The sequence below is a fragment of the Eptesicus fuscus genome, chromosome 22 (genome assembly GCF_027574615.1).
Source record: "Eptesicus fuscus isolate TK198812 chromosome 22, DD_ASM_mEF_20220401, whole genome shotgun sequence".
NCBI classification, from domain to species: Eukaryota; Metazoa; Chordata; class Mammalia; order Chiroptera; family Vespertilionidae; genus Eptesicus; species Eptesicus fuscus.
The window spans coordinates 39,471,364-39,490,771 of record NC_072494.1 but is presented as its reverse complement, the minus strand read 5'-3'; the positions used below and the strand labels follow the sequence as shown (position 1 = coordinate 39,490,771).

General features: G+C 51.7%; 1 pseudogene; it reads left to right on the top strand.

The window, feature by feature from the left end:
• Positions 1-8,952: 8,952 nt before the first annotated feature.
• LOC103305042 (transmembrane protein 126A-like) lies at positions 8,953-17,518 on the top strand (annotated as a pseudogene).
• Positions 17,519-19,408: the final 1,890 nt, after the last annotated feature.

The following is a 19,408-nucleotide window of genomic DNA, read 5'->3' as shown; positions in this document are numbered from 1 at the left end:
GCGTCTTATCTAATAGGAATTGGGAATCAGCGATGCAGTCGGTATCTGACTACAAAGAAAATACAGCCTCTCCTCACAAGGCAGTTATGTAACCAACCCTTGAGCCAGGAAAACACTAAACAGCAACACTTAGCAAAACAGCGGGTGAGTAATATTTAACCCTAGTTACTGAGTCTATGGAATGCACGACCTGGGATGGAACCGTGGAGTCAATGATTTCTGCTTCATGGAGGCATGAGGGGGAGAGAGGGCACATCCAACCTGCATGCTGTTCACTTCGCCCTGAAGCCCACGCTGACGGATGAAGCCCCGGAACCTCAGCGAAGGGAGGCAGCATTCCCGGCGCGGGAGCAGGCACATGCGCACACCGTGGCCTTGGGGGAAGGCTTCTCCGTCGGCCTCTGCGTGCATGTGTGAAGAGTGGACAGGCAACCCCTAGACTTTTGTTGGAAAACGTAATTGGTGGAGACTGGGGATGTTGTCAGCAGCTCTAGACCGGCCGGGAATTCCCCCCGGGCTCCCTGCCCCGCGCCAGCCTCAGCACAGGCTGCCTCCTCCAGCAGCAAGACCCGAGTCCCAGCGGGCTCAGCTGGCACCTACGGGTGTCGCAAGCAAGGGAGAGGTGAAGGCAGCTCAACTTTATTCTTCAGAAGTAGTTTACCGAGAGCAGATCCTGTATTTTAAGGCCACCTGGATTCCTCCTTTGAAAAAAGCAAGACCGGTGGAAATTCAAACACTCAAGTGTATTAATTTTGAATTAATAATTTAAAAATAGGATAAGTGGGGCCCTGAAATATGTATTTTCTAACTGTACTTGCCCACTATGATAGTTGCTGTTTGGTCTTCCCAACCAATAGATTTCAAATGCGGGAAATTAATGAAATGCATTTCACGGAGAATTATGGGGAGAAGAGTGATCATAGGTCCAGTGAGTAATTCAATTTTTTTAATATAGATTTTTTTAGTATATTTTTATTGATTTCAGAGAGGAAGGGAGAGAAACAGAAACATCAATGATGAGAGAGAATCATTGATCGACTGCCTCCTGCACGCCCTACACTGGGGATGGAGCCTGCAACCCGGGCACGTGCCCTGACCGGAATTGAACCGTGACCTCCTGATTCATAGGTTGACGTTCAACCACTGAGTCACGCCGCCGGGCGAGTAATCCAATTCTGATTTCTGATAAGGAATGGAATCTGTCTACCTCAGTTAATTTGGCTCACTAGTGCTGCATCTGCCCCGGCCACCGTATAGGACATGTGAACAGCACTGTGTCCTATACGGCAGGACTCCAGGCTGGAGTTCAAAGTCTTTCACGCTTCACTTGCTTACCTAAGAGTTCTGTACGTTGGGAGAGAGATGGAGTCAATGTTGTGTGGAAACAGAGATGCTCAAAGAAAGGACCACTGTCCACTCCTGACAGAACTGGTGCCTGAAAGTGCCCAGGCCATCCCGAGAGTTGGCTGAACAAAAGTATTCTCCTAAATTGGCATCTTGTTTTACAAGATCCTTTGAACTTGCATTTCTACCCCCTCATTGTTTGTTGTTGTTTACTTTTTATTTCATAATCATACACTGAGCTCTGCGACCCAGCTGGACTGGGGAGTGGTGAGGACAACATGGGACCCAATGAGCTGCAGCGAGAGCACGAAGGTGACCGGACGTTCGAAGCAGAGGGGGTGCAGGGTGCTCTCCTGAGCGACAGGAGGAATGGTCGGTGGTTAAGATCAAACCCAGGTCAGATAGACTAGAGGCGTCCCCAGTGAGCAACGGTGGTCTGCTGCTGGCCTGGCCCTTCCTGGCCCCAGCTCCATGGCTGCCACCCACTCCGTGCCGTCGCTCACCTGGCGAGGACCACACACTTGCCACCCGCCCTCTCAGGCTTGGGGGTGCAGAGAAAAACTGGGGACCCTTGTGCAGGGTCCAGCGTTTGCCATGGACAGATGTGCTTCAGGATGAAATTCTTGTCGTCAAATTTCTCCGCGTAGATGGACCTGCCTCCTGTGCCATCATGGGTGTGAGGTCACCAGCTGGCACATAAATCCGGAACGTTCTGTGCAAGCAGGAACCTCTGTAACCAGATCCTTCCTCCCCAGGGCTGAGAGCGCGAGGGTGTTCTGCCGCCTTTGGGACTTTGTCTGCAAACAGCTCGAGGGCTCGCATGGGCAGCCATGTGGAAGGACACGGTGGTTCCCCGTGGCTGGGCACGGCGGCCCCAGGGCGGTGGCGTCTGCTAGGCCCCCAGAAGCCTGGCTCTGGTTTTGAGGCTCAGCATGACCCAGCCCTACCTGGTGCAGCTCTACTCCGCAGGCACCAGGCCTGCCTTCCCACGGGCCCCTGCTCTGCCCGAGACCTGCCCCCACTCAGCGTAGGCCCTAAGCAAACCGTTTTCACAAAGGAATGAATTCAAGACCTACCCATCCTCAAGGCCAAGGTCAAACTTTAGATTATTTACAAATCCTTTCCTGACCAGCACAGTCTGAAGGTACCGAGGCTCAATCCAGATTCGTTACCGTCCTGCCCGCACGGAGCCCAGAGCGCAGTGGGTGCTGCAGGTTGAAACGTGAATGTTCTGCACAAACTCATTGATACAGAGAACAAAGGGATGGTCACCAGGTGGGAGGAGGGGTTGGGCGATGAGTGGAAAAGGTGAGAGGGATTAAGTACCAATTGCCAGTTATGAAAACAGTGGCAGGGATGTAAAGCACAGCATAGGGAATAGAGTTAATATCATAAAGACTATGTATGATGCCAGATGGAACTGGATTTATCGGGGTGATCACTCCATTCGTAAGTTACACAAATATCTAATCACTATGTTGTACGCCTGAAACTACTATAATATTGTATGTCAAGTGTAATTGAAAAAGAAAAAAAGTAAACCTGCTGTTATTGTTGTACATATGTATTGAGCTCCCACGAGGCTCCAAGCACCAGCTGAGGTACCCTTTGAGTTCTCATTTAACCCTAATGGCCCATTTTATAAGGAAAAACAAACAAAGACTCTGGAAAGTTACAAGTTGGTTTCCCATGGCTATTTGGATAAGCAACAGAACCTGGATTCCAACCCACCTGAGTCTGGGCTCCTCCCACCACCTCCCCAGCCTCCCAACATGAGGAAGACGTTGTAGGAGACTCAGGCCGTTAGGCTGGGAGGAGGAAGGCATCCCAGGCGCGAGAAGCGGTACAGGCGAGTTCAGGAATGGTGAGTGGCTCTGAGCGCCCGGAGAACAGGTGTAAGTGGCAAGGATGACGGTTAGACTGTAAAGTGCCTCGGACTCAGTCCCGTCGATTCCAGAGGAGCTTCAGTGTCCATGAGGCTTGGAGCCTTAGAAGCTGGTGGTCTCAGACCACGAGCAGCCCTCCCTCCCTGTCATTGAAAAGCTAGCAGGTCGCCCTGGCTGGTTTGGCTCAGTGGGTAAAGCCTTGGCCTGCGGACTGAAGGATCCTGGGTTCGATTCTGGTCAAGGGCATATGCCTGGTTGTGGGCTCGATCCCCAGTAGAGGGCATGCAGGAGGCAGCCAATCAGTGATTCTCATCATTGATGTTTCTATCTCTCTCTCCCTCTCCCTTCCTCACTGAATTAATAAAAATATATTTAAAAAAGAAAAGCTAGCAGGTGCCCTTTCCTGTTTATCAAAGCTCCTTGCCACTGCCAGGTTCCTTCCTTCCCAGGGTTCCTTCCTTCTTTCCCAGGATTCCTTCCTTCCTTCCTTCCTCCCTCCCTCCCTTCCTTCCTTCCTTCCTTCCTTCCTTCCTTCCTTCCTTCCCAGGATTCCTTCCTTCCCAGGATTCCTTCTTCCTTCCTTCCCAAGGTTCCTTCCTTCCTTCCCCGGGTACTTCCTTCCCCGGGTCCTTCCTTCCCAGGGTCCTTCCTTCCCAGGGTCCTTCCTTCCCAGGGTCCTTCCTTCCCAGAGTCCTTCCTTCCCAGAGTCCTTCCTTCCCAGAGTCCTTCCTTCCCCGGATCATGCCCCTCACAAAGCTGTGTGAAGATCATCAGAACACACTGCAGGTGTGCTAGCACAAAGTGCCTTCTCCCATCCAATCCTCGTAACACTAGGAAGCAGGTTGCATTATGCCTGTTGGACTGTGAGGAAATGGAGACAGAGAGGAAGAATCCGTCTGCTCGGGAATGCAGGCTTCCAGTCCCAGCACCCATACCCTTAATCAGGTAGCCGCGACTCCGGCCAGGCAGAGATGAGAGAGGTCTGAGCAGTCCCTCGTGAAGGACCAAGGTGAGGCGCTGCCGAGATGTAAGGAAAATGTGTCTCGCTCTAACTTGCTACTCTCATCAAATTCCTATGCAACAAATGCGAAAGTCATTTAACCAAGATGTAAAATAGAGACGCCCGTTCCCGCATGATCAGACTTGGGACCGCAGATGACCCGAGAGAGTATCCGAATTCTTCAGCCTCTCTCCTTGGGAGCAACTTATAAAAACATCCTGATTCTATGCTGCAGTTCCTTCCATTTACCCAAACATCTCAGCACCTCCTCTGCCGGGGTCCGAGGAGCCAGGATGACAGCAGGTAACACAACGGACAAGATCCCTGAAGCTGCACACCTGGCAGAGGTGGCATCTAGGAAGTGAACAAGATGGATTCTGAGAATGGCTACTTATGAGGGATAGGGTGACGGGGTGGAGGGGACACTGGGGAGCTGGCATTGTCATTCATACCCAAGTGAGAAGGAGCCAGTCTTCAAAGGATCTATCTCCTTGGTGGGCTGGAAAGAACAGGGGTGACTGTGAAGTCTCAACTCCTTATCACAGAAGAGTAAATAGAAGCTCGATGAGATTAACCGACGGGACACGGTCTCCGACCAGCCACAAGGCTGTTTCTGCCGCTCGTCCACAGAGCCTATGGACACATCATTAGAAATGTCTTGTGGAATCTAACGAACAAAATAAACTGTGAACAAAATAGATCCAGAGACATGGAAGCATGGAACAGACTGACGAATCACAGAAGGAAGGCAGGGATGGGGGTGGGAAGAGATTAACCAAAGAACTTACACGCATATGTGCATAACCCATGGACCCAGACAATAGTGTGGTGAAGGCTTGGGGGGCAGGATGGAGGGGGCCAGTGGTGGCGGGGGCAGGGGGGCAACTGTAATACTTTCAACAATAAAGATTAATTTAAAAAATAAAAGAAAGAAATGTAAGCACATTTGTGTTTCTGCTCAAACACATATTTATCATTTTACTTTCGGTACAGCCTTCAGCAGAAGACGCGAGCCTGCGATAGACGATGAAACCGAGGCTCCAGCTGGCTAAGTGCATCAACAACTGCATCAACCAGGCGATTGGGATTCCGCCCCACGTTCCTTCCCTGGATGAGAGGCAGCTGTCTATGGACATAAGACAGCTTTACTAGCAATTTCCTAGTTTATGGTGCAAGGAACATGCAAAAGGATCCGAGATAAGACCAATTTACTTAGTCATAACACACAGACTCAAAGTCCCCGAGCTGTTCGCTTCGGGAAAGAGCACGTGACTCAGGTGACTGGACCCCAGCACCTGAGACAGGCGGCCCTGTGACTACTGATGGGGAGTGAGGGCGTGCCGTGCCGCCTCCCCGGGACTGGGACCAAGGAGGACTGCGTTCTCACGGAGCCGGCCAGAACCGGATTCTCCTCGGCGGGTGAGCCCTTAGACCAGACGAAAGCCACACTGCAGCCCCTTGACCCCTCCGCTTAGGAAAGACGCGCCCACACCGGCACGCACACGAGAATCATCCGGGTGAGTCTGCAGAAAACCAAGATGTTCAGACCCACACAAAACCCAAAGGGCTAGGAATCCCAAAGGCCAGAGCCTGGAGATCGCCATTAACCTTCAGCCCAGAAACCCACTGGTTCCCCGCGTCTCAGTGCGTAACGGACTGAGAAGAGCGATGCCTTTATTATCCAGTTGCATTAGGTTGTGTCCTTCGAGAAAATCTCTAACCCCCAAGCCTTGCCCAGCGGGAAGGTGCCGTGAGGACCTCCCCGTGGCCTGTGAGGTCTGTTGTCTCCCTGCCCGTGGCCGCACATCAGACCTCCACGCAGCCTGGAAGCTTCTCTACAGACCAGCTGGCCAGCCCCCTGCGGAAGCAGCTCTCCGGAGCATCTCAGAGAGAATCCAGGAGAACAGTCCTCACACACCCTCACACACACACACCCCCACCACCAGCCGGCCTGGCTCCGGGCTCCTGCCCCACCAGCCTCTCTTCTGCCCTGGACGGCCAGCCGCCGCTTAGAAAAGGGAAAAGGGAAAGAAAGACGGTGGCTCAGGCCCCGGTGGCCAGCCCCCCGTCGGGGGACGCAGAGTCCGTTCTTACCTGGATCTGGGAGGAAGCGCTCGCTGCTGGGTCCACTTGGGAATCCACTCTGCTGGTGAGCTGTTGCCTCGGGACTCACTGGACTTTGAACAAAGATTGATTTAAAAGCTGATGTATTTAACAGGGACACATGGTCTGAGTTCAAGTGACCTCTGTCCTGCTTCCTGCCAGCTGGCTGGGCGCTGAGCTGGGCAAACCCAACGCACTGACCCACCAGCCTAACCGTGCGGGATGCCACTGCTTGCCAGCCCCTCCCCGACAAGAGGGGGGCAGAGAAGAGGGAAGGGCGGCCCGGGAGGAAGTGCCTCTGCCTTCCTCGGGCCTCTCCCCGCGGCAGATGCCTGGTCACATCCAACCAACACCCAACGCCCAGGAGCCTCCGCCGTCTCCCATCCCAAGGTCAGGGCTGAGGGTCACTTGAGCACCATCATCCACTGAGGTCTTGCTGGGGTGCAGGAACCTGGGCAGCCACCCCCCGGAGGAGGCCAGGAGGCCAGTGAGCCCATCAACGCAGCCTAGCCCCTCTCGGCCCATCCTTTCTCACCGCAGTGGGAGTTCTCCCGCTCGCTCCCTGCGAGTTGAGCAGTAAATGGCCTCTACCGCCCAGGCTCTCTTCCTCTTGTTACACACACTCTCTCTCCCCTGAGAGCTGTTCCTCTCCCACCCCCTCTCCCTCTCCCGCTCCCTCTCTCACCTGAGAGACGCTCTATTCTCAACTGTCTCCGGTCACACTCAGAGCCGCGCAGACAAACCCGGCCAGGTAGGTGGGAGGCCTTTCTATGAGCTCCTCTCAGCCCCAGGCCCCAGACGGGCCAGCAGCTGATCCCGATCAGCAGCACCCACACAGGCCAGCCCAGCTCCCAGCTCCTCGCTGACCTGGATCCTCAGCCCACACTGGAAATCAGGGCAAGAGATGGCTCCAGGCAGTGAGGCAAAGCGAGCCACAGGCTGAGGAGGGGGCAGCCTCCCCCTCCACCCACACTGGGAAGGCCCTGGTCTTCGCTGGGCCTGGGCCGCCCCCAACAATGCATGGCCAAGCCTGAGGGTAAATAAATGCTCACAAATGACGACCATGTGAGCAGCTAACTCAGTCAGGTCAGGTCATCCCCACCTTGACGCTATGCGCCCCGGGCCTCCGTAAACCTTCCAAAGCAAAGGGGAGAACGGGAAATCTGGACTTAAAATCAGGACACCTGGGTTCAAATTCTGACGCTACCACTTCCCAGGTGTTTGATCTAAAGTAATTCATCTGCACGGGCCCCGGCCAGGGACCAAACCTGAAACCTGGGCATGTGCTCTGACCGGGGATGGAACCTGCAATCTTTCAGTGTACGGAACGACGCTCCAACCCACTGAGCCACACCAGCCAGGACTAGAGATTTCTTTTTTATATTGAGTCAAACCCTCTCACACTTCCACCCACAGGTCCTAATGGCTCCCTCGGAGCTGCCCTAATTCCCTCTTTATATACATCGCAGCCGTGAAATACTGGAAGCCTGGACATTGTCCATAAACCTCATTCCTCTAGGTGGTCTGCCCATGCCGTGACTTCAGGACTTCTCGCCCTGGACCCTGGCCACTTTGCTGATGTCCCTCTTAAAATCAAGGACCTAGCCCTAACAGTTAGGGCTCAGTGGCTAGAGCGTCGGCCTGCAGACTCAAGGGTCCCAGGTTCGATTCCGGTCAAGGGCATGTACCTTGGTTGCAGGCACATCCCCAGTAGGGAGTGTGCAGGAGGCAGCTGATCCATGTTTCTCCCTCATCGATGTTTCTAACTCTCTATCCCTCTCCCTTCCTCTCTGTAAAAAAATCAATAAAATACATTTTTTTAAAAATCAAGGACCTAGCCCTGGCTGGTGTAGCTCAGTGGTTAGAGTATTGGCCCATGCACTAAAGGGTCTCAGGTTTGATTCGGGTCAAGGGCATGTGCGGGAGGCAACCAATCGATGCACCTCTCTCACATCAATGTTGTGCGCTCTCTCTCCCCTCCCACTCTCTCTAAAAATCAATGGAAAAAAATATCCTCGGGTGAGGAGTAACAACAAGAACGAAAAGCAAGGACCTAAAGGGGAACCTTTAAAGTGAGGTCACTGTTCTATAGCGTGAGTGTGGAGGTGGCTATGCAATTGTCTACAATTATTGAATTTCACCAAACTGTACCCCTAAAACAGGTGGATTATATTACATGTAAATAGTACCATGATTTTTAAATTAAGGAGCATAAGTGAGTAATATTTATTCTTGAAACTTCTAAAACAAAAAAAGTTGTATGACTCACACACACACAGAAAGTCAGCCCTGCCCCGGCCGGTTTGGCTCAGTGGATAGAGCGTTGGCCTGTGGACTAAAGGGTCCCGGGTTCGAATCTGGTCGAGGGCACATACCTCGGTTGCAGCTCCCGGCCTTGGTCAGGGGCATGCGGGAAGCAACCAATCGATGGGTCTCTCTCACATCGGTGTTTCTCTCTGTCTCTCCCTCTCCCTTCCACTCGCTCTAAAAATCGATGGGAAAAATATCCTTGGATAAGGATTAAAAAAAAGGAGAGATTTCTCAGACTCGCCCTCAGTACGGTAAATGGGAACGTGGGCCCCTTCCCAAGCTTCAGCTCCCCTCGCACCCGGTGGGACTATGATGAAGGCCATCAGTAAGCAGACTGTGGGACTTGGGAGCCTGGCCAGCTCCTCCGTCAAGAAACGGCCAAACTGCCCAGCCGGTATGGCTCAGTGGTTGAGCATCAACCCATGAACCAAGAGGTCACCGGTTCGATTCTGGGTCAGGGCATATGCCCAGGTTTTAGGCTCCATCCCCAGTAGGGATGTGCAGGAGGCAGCCGATTGGTGGTTCCCTCTCATCGATGTTTCTATCTCCCCATCCCTCTCCCTTCCTCTCTCTCTAAAAATCAATAAAAACATATTTTTTTTAAAAAGGAAACTGTCTTGTTGCCGAAACTGGTTTGGCTCAGTGGATAGAACGTCGGCCTGCGGACTCAAGGGTCCCAGGTTCGATTCCGGTCAAGGACATGTACCTTGGTTGCGGGCACATCCCCAGTGGGGTGTGTGCAGGAGGCAGCTGATTGATGTTTCTGGCTCTCTATCTCTCTCCCTTTCTCTCTGTAAAAAAATCAATAAAATATATATTTTTTAAAAAAAGGAAACTGCTCTCAGATGTGAGGCCGGGCCAAAAGTGACTGCAGAGAACAGCTTGGTCTCACGCAACTGGTGCGCAAGCACCGAGATGAGAGCTCGGAGTGTGGCGTCAGCATCCCGCAGCGCTGTATGAATCCTACACCTGCCATCCACAGCTCTGTGTTTTTATTGGGAGCTCGGTGCACCTGCCATCCACCGCTGTGTTTTTATTGGGAGCTCGGTGTCGTCTGGGCTTTATCGGTGGGAACGGCAGCCCGGCTGGAGGGTTTCCTTTTGTTTTTGTCAGGCAGCGGCTCTCCACGCCCAGGGTGAGGAGGAAAGGGCTAACAACCTGGAGCCGATGTGTGTGAGTTACTTGCCTCAGTGTTTCCAGATCCTGCAAATAACTCAGGTCAGCCAGAGCCCCAGCCCCTCCGAAAGGCACATGGAGGCTGGGGATTTTTTATTTTTAAATATATTTTATTGATTTTTTACAAAGAGGGAGAGGGAGAGTTAGAAACATCCATGTGAGAGAAACATCGATCAGCTGCCCCCCCCCCGCACTTCCCCCCCGCCCCACACTGGGGATGTGCCCGCAACCAAGGCACATGCCCCTGACCAGAATCGAACCCAGGACCTTTCAGTCCACAGGCCGACGCTCTATCCACTGAGCCAAACCGGTTAGGGCCCGAGGCTGGGCATTTGCAGGACAGAATTTGTTTTTCTTCCCGAGTCCAGGCCAACCTAGCAGTTTCCTCTCTCCCTGACCCGTCTTCCCTTGTTGTTTTTTCCATGAACAGATCCCCTTTTCATACTGATAACTTAGGTTTACTAAGTATTTTCTGTCCCTCCCCCCACGCGGAGATCTATGTTTTGTCACCGTGGCCCACAGTGCCTGGAACACAAGCCTAGCTTAGAGCCAGCTTTCGACACGTTATTGGATTAACGAGTGAGTGAGTGACTCGCCTTGGCCACAGGACTGGTTTCCGGCCCATCCTTCCCTGCGAATGCAGCTGTTTGCGGCTCTCAGCTCTGCCCGGGGCTCCGTTCCTGGTCTCATCTGTCCCTCAGTGACCCTGTGAAGAAAACTTCTTCCACGTTCAACTATCTATTTTTAAAAAATGGTTTTCTATATTTCACCCAATGTTTCTACGAACTTTGTAGAGGGAGGGTGTTCAGATGATCTAGTCTGTCATGTCTGAGGAAATGGTTCTACCATTTCGCAGTCACTTTGCCTCTCAAAGCTCCAGCTTTTTCTTCTGTAAAATACAGATCATACTAACGACTTCATAGTGTTTCTTTTTCTTTTTTAATTTTTAAATACATTTTTATTGATTTCAGAGAGGAAGGGAGAGGGAGAGCGAGATAGAAACATCAATGATGACAGGGAATCATTGATTGGCTGCCTCTTGCACGACCCCCACTGGGGATCAAGCCCGAAACCCGGGCATGTGCCCTTGACCGGAATCGAACCCAGGACCCTTCAGTCCGCAGGCCGATGCTCTATCCACTGAGCCAAACCAGCTAGGGCCTCATAGTGTTTCTTGAAGCCTTAAGGAAGAAGGCGTGTGTACATCCCCCAGAACCAGGAAAGGGCCCAGTACATGATCGCATTATTAATGTTTTTGTGAGAACAAGCCCTCTTAATTTATGGGCACACGTGGTACAGGGAGGCTCGTGGAAGTAAATGGGCTAGAAGTACACATTGGGCAACTTAGGAGTTCAGGATGTGTGGTGGCATTCCTGCCCACTCACAACAGTGTTTTGTGCAAATGGTCAGAAACAGAAAACTGGAAAGACTTCTCAACGCTTCCCAATGTTTTCCCGCCGAGTCCCACAGAGAAGGTGATCACGGTTGTATAATCCACTAGAGTAAACAGCTGTCTGTCCACGGCGGGAGTGACCTGCTTCGGCCAGGCTAGCTGCCCAGGCTCTGCCCAGACTGCCAAAGGGTCACTGTGGGACAGGTTGAGGGGATCAATACTCTAGCATACTTTCAGAAAACTATCAAACATCATCGAGGGCAACTAAAGAAAACTTTAAAAAATGGAGGTTATACCATATCCATGGATTGAAGCTTCAGCACTGTAAAGATGTCAGTTCTCTCCAAATTGGTTTACAGATCAATGTATTTACAATCAAAATTCCCCAGGGTTTGTTTGGTTATTTGGCTTTTGGTTGACCTTGATGAGCTAGTTCTGAAAAAGAAGAAGGAACGAGTTGCTCTACTGGGTAACAAGACAGTAGAGTGGCAGTAATTGCTACAGTCTGGGATGGACACAAAGCAGACAAATGGACCAATGGAATATTCTAGAAAGCCTCAACACAGACCCATTCATTCAAATAAAACAGTTGATTCATGACAAAGAACAGAGGGAAGAGTGGTGTGTGTTTTCTTTTTTTCAATAATTTGCTCTGGTATATTCCTCTTGGGATATTTTATTTCATCAGTATGATATGTATGAGATTCATCCGTGTTGCTATGTGCAGTTGTTTATTTTCATTCTGGGATTCCATTTATAAAGGGGTGGGGGCAAAGTAGGTTAAATTACCAGTTATAAGTACCTAAAAGATAAATCATAAGTAATGATATGAAATAAGAACAATAATGAGAAGACAAATAATACTAATAAATAATACAGTAATTAATACATAATAATACAAGAATGAACTGGGTTGCCCTAGGGCCTAGCCGGTGTGGCTCAGTGGATGGAGCATCAGCCTGTGGACTGGAGGGTCCTGGGTTCGATTCCGGTCAAGGGCACATGCCCGGGTTACAGGATCGATCCCCAGTAGGGGATGTGCGGGAGGCAGCCGATCAATGATTCCCTCTCATCATTGATGTTTCTATCTCTCTTTCCCTCTCCCTTCCTCTCTGAAATCAATAAAAATATATATTTTAAAAAAAAAGAACTGTGTTTCGTGTACTCACAACTGTAAACCTACTTGTGCCCACCCATTACTGTCCGAATGTCAGGCAGCACTCGGGGTGATGCCTGCCTAGGTGGGAACACACTGCCCTGACTTCTGGGATGCTGCAAGATTCTAGCTCTTGAGCGGAGTGGTGGTCACACAAGTGCTTGTGACTAAATCTGAGCTGTGTGTTTTGGTTCTATGCACTTTTCTGAATGTATGTGATGTCAGACAGTTAATGAGGTTCAGAGCTAAGGCGTGTTAACAGGCATGCTATGTGTATAGCACCCCGGGGTGAACAGCAGCTCTTCAAGGCTGGCCGTGACCTACCTGATGGCTTCAGCTGCCCTCAGCCCTGCCCGGCGTACCCGCAGTCAGAAGGGATCCAGGTCTCGGCAGGGCGTACCTCGGCACTCCTGGCAGGAATCTTTTCTCTGCCTCAATGCTTTTTAATGTGATGACATTTACCATCTTAACTATTTCTGAGTATACCGTGCAGAGGCATTCAGCACAGTCCCACGCACCCGGCACCGCATCCATCCCCAGACCGATCTCATCTTCCCAACCTGAAACTCCACACCCATTGAGCAGCCCCTGCTCATGGTCTCCCCTCCAGGCCTTGGCAACCCCATTCTCCTCTCTGCCTATGGATTGGACTGCTCCCCTCAGTAAGCGGAACCTGCAGTATTTGTCCTGCTGTGGCTGGCTTATTTCACTTAGAAACGTCTTCAAGGCTCATCCGTGGTGTAGCACGCATCAGATTTCCTCCCTTTTTAAGGCAGAATAATATTCCATTGTATGTATACAACACGTTCTATTTATCCATTCATCTGGCAATACATGGATTACTTCCACCTTTCGGCCACTGTGAACAATGCTGCTATGAACATCCGTGTACAACTCTCTGTTTGAGTCTCTGCTATCAATTGTTTGGGGTATATATACGGAAGTGGAATTGCTGACCACATGGTAATTTTATATTTAATTTTTTTAGGAACTGCCATGCTGGTTTTCACAGTAGCTGCACCATTTTACATTCCTATCCGCAATGTACCGGGTTCCAGTTCCTCCACATCCTCACCAACACTTACTCTTTTCTGTGGCGTCTTTTTAAATAATAGTCATCCTGACGGGTATAAGGTGACATCTGATGGCTTTACATAGCATTTTCCTAAAAATGAGTAAGGTGGAGCATCCTTGCATGTGCTTATTTACCTTTTGCATGCCTTCTTTGGCGAATCTGTTCAAGTCCTTTGCCCATTTTTAAATCAGGCAGCTCAATTTTTTGTTGTTGAGTTGTACCTCCTCACTTTTTTTAAAAAAATATATTTTATTTATTTTTTACAGAGAGGAAGAGAGAGGGATAGAGAGTTAGAAACATCAATGAGAGAGAAACATCGATCAGCTGCCTCTTGCACACCCCCTACTGGGGATGTGCCCGCAACCAAGGTACATGCCCTTGACCGGAATCGAACCTGGGACCCTTGAGTCCGCAGGCCGACGCTCCATCCACTGAGCCAAACCGGTTTTGGTCCTCCTCACTTTTTGACTATGAAACTAAGATCCAGAGAGATAAAGTGACTTGGCCAAAGGCACTCGGGTTCCTAGCAGAGCCGTGGCTTACATGCCGCTCTCACTGCCGAGGCCAGCCCTTCCTACTCCATCAGTCTGCCTGGTTCCCCGCCTCCACCTTCACTTTTGAGATCCATCTCTGATAGCCCCCAATTTTCACTCCAGCTTCAGATCTGATCACCAATCACCGCAGCATCACCGAGTTTTTTAGCGGCTCATTAACTTACTCAGAGCCGGCACTTTAGGCTCCAGGGGTTTTCCGTCCCTGTCCTGAGTCTCCCCTTTCACTCACCCTCATGCTGCTCCGGCCTCACCCACCACCTGCAGAGGCCGGCTGTGTGGCCTGCAGCCGCTGGAGACATGTATGAGGCCGGGGTGCACATGCAGACCTGAGGTCAATGGCTTACAGCTGTGCCAGGGGTGGGGGCGGGGCAAAGCCACTCTCCTCTCTTGCTTCACACACTGTGGCCCCACATGACTGCTCATCTAGTCTTTTTCACCAACCAGGTAGCAGGTCAGTGGAGGCCTGAGAACCCCTGGAGAGTGGCGAATTATTAACACTCACAAACTGGCTGCAAAGGATACCTCAGCTGTCAATCCCTCCCTCTCCCTTTTCCCAGCTGAGGTGTCAGAATACACAATCCTTTACCACCAAAAGGAAAGCTGAGGAGCAGGCAGGAGCAGGCCACGCCGGGTTCCTGTGGGTACCAGTCCAGGCACTCAGATACAGATTAGTCTCTATTGCCTCTTTCTGAGAAACTCGGTGGTCCTTGGGACATCCCCCCCACCCCCAACCCCCCCCCCCCCCTCCGCCCAGACACTTTTTCCAATGACATTCAATATTATTTTACACTAGAGGCCTGGTGCACAAATTCATGCACCAGTGGTGTCCCTTGGCATGGCCTGCAGGATCGGGCCAAAACTGGCTCTCCAATATCCCCCGAAGGGTCCGGGATTATGAGAGGGCACAGGCCAGGCCGAGGGACCTCACTGGTGCACAATCAGGACCAGCTGGTGCACAATCCAGGGAGGAATGCGGGAGGTTGGCCAGCCAGGGAGGGACTGTGGGAGGACTCCAGGGCCTGTCTGGCCCGTCTTGCCCAGTTCTGATGGGCCAGATACCAGCAGCAAGCTAACCTACCAGTTGGAGCGTCTGCCCCCTAGTGGTCAGTGCACATCATAGCAAGTGGTTGAGAGGCCTTAGCATATCATTAGCATATTATACTTTGATTGGTTGAACGGCCGACCAGTCGACCAGACACTTAGCATATTAGGCTTTTATTATATAGGATTAGCTTCAGGTGAACAGCATAGTGATGATTTATGAAGTGACTCCCCCAATAACTCTAGTACCCCCTGGTCCATACATAGTTATTGCACTATTATTGACTATATTTCCTATTCTGTACTTTGCACCCCATGACTGTTTTGTAACTACCCATTTGTAGGACTTAATCCCTTCACCTTTTTCACCCAATCCCCCTCCCATCTGGCAACCATCAGTTTGTTCTCTGTATCTAGAAGTTTGAACCCTGTCTTAAAGGGTCAACTTCTCAGGGCCCCCCGAGGGACAAGCTTGGGGACAAGGGAACAAAGTGCCAGGGACCTGAAGACCGAACCTCAGCCCGACCCCACCCCTCACAGAGAGACTGGGGACCACCCCACCCAGGGCCGAGCTGGGGCCACGGCCAGTGAGAGAGAATCGAGCCTAGTGGTTCGAAGCCTGTGGCGTGATCTACAAGACACCCTGCCTCAGAGTGTCCCCTCGCTCAGAGTGGTCCCCGTGTCCCCTGGCATTCTTGTTGTTAATCCTCCCCCGAGGATATTTTTCCACTGATGTTTAGAGAAAGTGGAAGGGAGGGGGAGAGACAGAGAAACATCCATGTGAGAGAGACTCATCAATTGGTGGCCTTCCGCACGGGCCCGGGGATCGATCCTCCAACCGAGGTATGTGCCCTTGACTGGAATGAACGCTTGCCCAGAATCAAACCCGGGACCCGTCAGTCCTCGGGGCCAATGCTGTATCTGTGACAGGCACCTCGCACTGACACCAGAGAGGTGTTACCGGCCAGCCCCTGAGTCCGTGGGAGAGGGCTACTTCCAACCTCGATCCTTGTCTTCTCGTATAAATGAATGTATACGCGAGATCGTGGCTGCGTGGTGAAAAGCCAATTTATTAAAGCTAGTAAAGCATGCCCCTTTATTGGAAAAGCAAAGCAAGCAACTAATGTGAAGAGCGGGTCGGGCGGGGGTCCGGGGCGTCACACACCCTCCTGTCCACAGGCCTCACAATCCCTCTGCTGACTTTGTGGTGCAGATTCATTCTAAGGCCCCTCCTCCTTGGTTGTGGCCTTCTCCGCTCAGGGAGTAACACTGCCGGGTTCCCGCCCCCCCCCCCCCTCCCTTTCTGCATTCTCTCCTCAGGCAGGTTTCTTTAACCATTTGCTCTGTGTCCTGGGCTGGGGAAGATAATGGCTTGTTAGTTACATGCTGGCTGCATACTGCCCACACTGTGTGGCCTTGTTTTAACTTTCCTGCCTCAGTTCCCCCATTCCTCCTGCCCTGGGACCCTGTAACACATCCACTGAACCAAGCCGGCTGGGCGCCCTGACATGCTTGTTCGGAGAGCAAACTACCCATGCGCCCCTGCTTCCCCCCTGCTCCAACGCAGGAGGGGATGGGGCGGGCGGGGTGTGTGAGGGGGGAGATGCTTGCTTTCAGCATCCACTGGAGAAGGTGCATGTTCTTCTCGGAAGCCCAGTCAGGATGAGGCTGGGGCCATCGAGCTGCCTTCAGGTGGAATCGGGCTATGCCCCACCCCCACCCCAGCAGTAGAGTGCCTGCAAGCCCACCCTCGTCAGCGGCTCCTTTGCTAAACATTCTCTGTTTCTTCCCCAGATCATATTGAAAGCACCCTCGGAAAAATGGCTGTGCTGCGCGAGCAAAGCGAAGGCTGCGGGGAGAGCAGGCGGCTCAGGATGGAAACCACGAATCAGATGACGATACTCTCAAGAGAGAACACAGTTTGGGCACCATAAACAGAGAAATTAGCCCACTTCCGAAAGCAGAAAGGAATCTACTGGAACATGGATCAACATGTTGGACTTAATGCTGCTCTCTGTGGCCAATTAGCAAACAGTCTTTTCCGACGCGGCTTCAATGTGACACAGGCTCGTACAGCTGCTGGTTTGCCATGGACGTGATCCCATGTTTGGCAGCGAACGTATCTTACAGGAGTTTCGTAAGCGTACCATTGAATACAGGGGTTTGAACTGTGAAACCTGGGCCAGAACAGGCGGTGGATTGGCTGGGCTTGTTCTGGGGGTCTGTACCCCGTTTTCTCGCCTTTCCTGTGGCCTAGCAGCCAGGTATGCCTCAGCCCGGCTACCAGGGAGAGGAAACATCGTAACCTACTGGATCGGCATTTCCCAACCTGCTTTAGATGTTATTTCCCAGTTTGCTCCAGACTGGGTTTTCAGCATCCTTAGTTCTAGGCAATACAACTACGTCTAAAGGCTCTTCAGTCGCCTGAACCTGGCCTAGACATTCAGGGATTGTTAAGCAAATGTTTGCACAAAAATTAAACTGTAAGAATAAAAAAGAAAGAAAGGAAGGAAGGAAACGCCCTGGAGGGTACAGTGTTAAGTCTCTGATTCAAAGATTCAGGCCTCCAAGTCCTGGTTTTCGTCTCTACTAGCGGGTGAGAACCCTAGAGGCCTGGTGTGCAGAGAGGAACGGCCCACCCACTCAGAGCAAGAGCGTCCGACTTCCCATGACCCACGGGGTCAGAAAGCCTTCTTTGGGGAAACAATGAAGTCAAGAAGTCCTTCCTGCCCGGCCGGCGTGGCTCCGTGGTTGAGTGTCGACCTGTGAACCAGGAGATCACAGTTCAATTCCCGGTCAGGCACATGCCCAGGTTCAGGCTCGATCCCCAGTGTGGGGTGTGCAGGAGGCAGCGGATCAATGGTTCTTATCATTGATGTTTCTCTCTCTTTCTCCCTCGCCCTCTCTCTTCCTCTCTGAAATCAATAAAAAAAACATTAAAAAATAAAAGAAGAAGGTCCTCCCTCTCGGCGGATTGAGCGTGAGGCCTGTGGCAGGTGCACCTGAGGCTCAGTCCCTCTCCTCAGCCATCCTGCAGAAGCCCTGGCTTCACGCTGTGGTTTTGCTGGAATGAAACATGAAAACAATCCGGCCCCGGGAAGGCGGGGACTCCTGGCGCTGTGTGGGGAGAAGGGGATGGGATGGGGCGGGGGTGGGGGTTGGGGCGGGGGTGGGGGGCACAGAGGGCAGGAGGCTCCTTTCCTCAACCCCTTTGGCCAAGGATGGAGCCCTCAGGGGCAGCAGGGGCAGCAGGGGCAGTGGCTGCGGAGGAGGAGGGGCTCAGCCACAGGCCCTATGCCTGTGACTGTGTCCGGGAGGCAGGGTGGCCCTGGGGAGGGGAGAGGGGCCTCGCCCCTGAGTGTCCTCACAGCGCGGTGTGGCCTGGGGCGTGTGAGGGGCTGCGCCCAGAGGACAGACGGAGCCGCACCTGCAGCATTTCTGCCATCAGGCGGTGCGTCCTGGAGACGCTCAGGTTGGCCCCCGCACAGGGCAGTGAAGCAGGTGGCAGCAGCCCGGGCCTGGGCACCAGCGGGAGGCCCAGCTGCAGGGAATCTGGCGTCTTCTATGGGCAGGGATGGACAGACTCCGGGAACCACAGGGACTTGGACAGACAGCTTTTTCTCCACCTTCTATTTAAAAAGATGGAAGCCCCACTTGTAGGAATATATCCCAAGTAACCAGAAACATCAATCAGAAAGGATATAGGCACCCCTATGTTCACAGCAGCACAATTTACAATAGCTAAGATTTGGAAACAGCCTAAGTGCCCATCAGCAGATGAGTGGATCAGAAAACTGTGGTACATCTGCACAATGGAATACTACGCTGCTATAAAAAAGAAGGAATTCTTACCATTTGCAGCAGCATGGATGGACCTGGAGAACATCATGCTAAGTGAAATAAGCCAGGCAATGAAAGAAAAATACCACATGATCTCACTCATTTATGGAAAATAAAGAACATTATAACCTGATGAACAAAAAGATAGATACAGAGGCAGTAAAGCACCAAACAGACTGTCAAATTACAGCGGGAAGGCAGGGGAGTGTTGGGGAGGGGGGGAAATAGATCAACCGAAGGACTTGTATGCATGCATATAAGCACACCAGTGGTCACAAGACACTTGCGGGGGTGGGATGAGGGCATGTGACAGGGGGTGGGGGAAGCTGGGGGAAGGTTAATGGGGAGGAAGGAGATATATGTACTACTATGTGTAATACTTTAAACAATAAAAAAAAGTAAAGATTAAAATAAATAAATAAATAAATAAATAAATAAATAAATAAATATAAAAAGATGGAAGCCCTAGCCAATTTGGCTCAGTGGATAGAGCGTAGGCCAGTGATGGCGAACCTATGACACGCGTGTCA